At 45.4% G+C, this 2300-nt stretch overlaps 1 long non-coding RNA gene across 1 annotated transcript; it reads right to left on the bottom strand.

The window, feature by feature from the left end:
* Nucleotides 1–256: 256 nt before the first annotated feature.
* LOC120976953 (uncharacterized) lies at nt 257–1313 on the bottom strand. The gene is made up of 3 exons (XR_012205550.1): nt 1104–1313; nt 470–501; nt 257–392 (listed from the first exon to the last, which is right to left on the bottom strand). It is a non-coding gene; the product is annotated as an uncharacterized lncRNA (long non-coding RNA).
* Nucleotides 1314–2300: the final 987 nt, after the last annotated feature.

Below are 2300 nucleotides of genomic sequence, written 5' to 3'. Positions count from 1 at the left end.
CGCCCATACACTTCCTACACCACCATCGCCAGCTTACGGGATCGCTGTCACAACAGTCCTTAAAGAGCCCCTTTCTGCAAAGGTTGCCCAAGATGTTAAGAACTGACAAACATAAAAAAATACAGTGGTTGGATCTCCAGGACGAACACATTTAAAGAAGGATTTATTCTTGGTCTTCCATAACACCCAGAAGATTGGTGCCGCGCCGATCACAAGGAAACCCTTCGCCACCTTGAGTAGAAATGGTGAAAAAACTGAACCAAAACAGAAATTAGAGAACTGAATCTCCATCTCATTTGATCCTCAAATGCTCTATAGATCAAAACCACGTCCGTCATTATGTGTGCTTCTGGGCCGCTTTCATCAGCGGCTGGAGTACTTGTCTTCCATATCTGATTTGGAAACATGTTGAACCATGAGCCAAAAAAAGTTAACATTGGCCAAAAATTGTTCTTAAGTACTTGTTTACCAGGATAGGATCACCATGTAGGGATTCAAGACCTGAAGTAATAAGACTTTCCAAGTTAATAACAAAAATTAGAATCTATAAACTCAATGCAAGTTCACAGAAAGTATGTCAAGTATTTAAAATGTAAGTCAATACCTTCACTTTAATTTCCAACACTCAATGTGCAACATGTATATTTTATAATTTTTTCGCTGCAATTTAAAAACTTAGGTGGGTGTATTTTAAGATGCAAACACTTAATTAGGTTCAGAAACTTAATATACGGAATCATTGGATGCAAACTAAAAACAAGTTTGTGAAATGTCCAAACTTCAGGTCATGATTTGAACTAAAATTTAGAAGTTCTAAGAGTAAACCCCTCACTGGCCCATTCACTAACAAAGCAACCAAAGCCAGAAGAAAAATAATGGCATAGAAATAGACAGACAAAACATGTGTGGTGCCTGATACATAGTTGAGATATTCAGCGCACTGTTATTCTTCACCGGAGGCCAATTTTCAACAGTTCCAAGAAGCTGCATCTACCAACTGAATGGCTAATACTAAATACGTGTATGACGATATACACACTCTGTCATTTTGTCAAGCACCTAGCATGCATCAAGTAACATCGAATAAGCAGAACAATATTTACCTCGACAGGCGAGGATCTCGGAAGCCCGCTGCCGTTCAGGGTGGAACCGTAAAACAGATTACTTCCACGGCGTGCATTCCTCATCTAAGCATGGTGTCCCATCAGGCATCAGCCTAAGCCATTGTGGGCAATGGTTGGCCACGGCTGTAGCTAGCGAATGCGGGCTCGGAGTAGGCGTTAGTTTGAGGTAGCACCTGGTGTTAAACGAGCAGAGATTGTCCCTAGTGCATGGTGTCCCGTCAGGCATCAGCCTCCAGCCACTCAGATCTTGCCCCCCTTTGACCTCGTGCTCCTTTTACAATGCTGAAAGGAGACGGGGGAGGGGCGGAGGAGACAGGGAGGAGATAGTGATGGTGGGTGGTGCGACGACTGGTATAGAGGAAGATGCAGGAGATGTGTCGATGCCGTACTTGCGGAGGTCGGGATCGGAGGAGATGGGGAATATAGGAGATGGCCCGGATTTTGGGGGGTGGGGGTGAGCGGGGTGCTGCAGAGGCAGAGAGGAGACATGCGAGTCACTGGGGCAGACTACGCCGGCGCCGGCCACCGCGGCAGATCGGGGTTCCATGGCTGGCCGGAGGGGGTGGGGAGAGATGAAGCCACGAGAGGGTTCCAGATCGGGAGAGACGAAGCCACGATGGGGTACAGATCGGGAGAGACTGGAGTTGCAGGCGCCTTTTTAAAAAAAGTGTGGCAACTGATTCGTATGCGATAGATGTAGATCGGACGGCTGAAATCGTTGGATGGCAGACACACCATCACCATCAACTCAGTCTTTTATAGGAGTAGAGAAACTAGCAAGATGCCCATGCGTTGCATGGAACATCAAGATGCATTTGTATAAGTAGTTTATCTTGTGGAAGAAAAAGGATGAACGAGGAAATGCCTTATTTGCAAATGCGGAGAGGGGTGTGGGTATCTTTTGCAAAATTGCCACAGTTTCCTTCCTATTCGTTGGATATAAATCGGATGGCTTATATTGCAGGATGGCAGCAACACCATCATCACCAACTCTGTTTTTTATAAGAGTAGGGAAAAAGTAGAGAAAAAAGTAGAGAGGAGAGAAGTAGAGATAAATATTAAATATAAAATAAATATAACAGTAGAGAAGAGAGTAGAGATAGCAGAGACGTCGGGAAAGGATTGCGCGCGCGCGGGAAAAAGCGGCCGGGCGTGCGCTAGTTTTGGCGCGCGGCG

The sequence above is a fragment of the Aegilops tauschii genome, chromosome 3 (assembly GCF_002575655.3).
Source record: "Aegilops tauschii subsp. strangulata cultivar AL8/78 chromosome 3, Aet v6.0, whole genome shotgun sequence".
In the NCBI taxonomy this organism is placed as follows: Eukaryota; Viridiplantae; Streptophyta; class Magnoliopsida; order Poales; family Poaceae; genus Aegilops; species Aegilops tauschii.
Note: the sequence above shows the minus strand (reverse complement) of the source record. Positions and strands in the feature narration are given on the sequence as shown.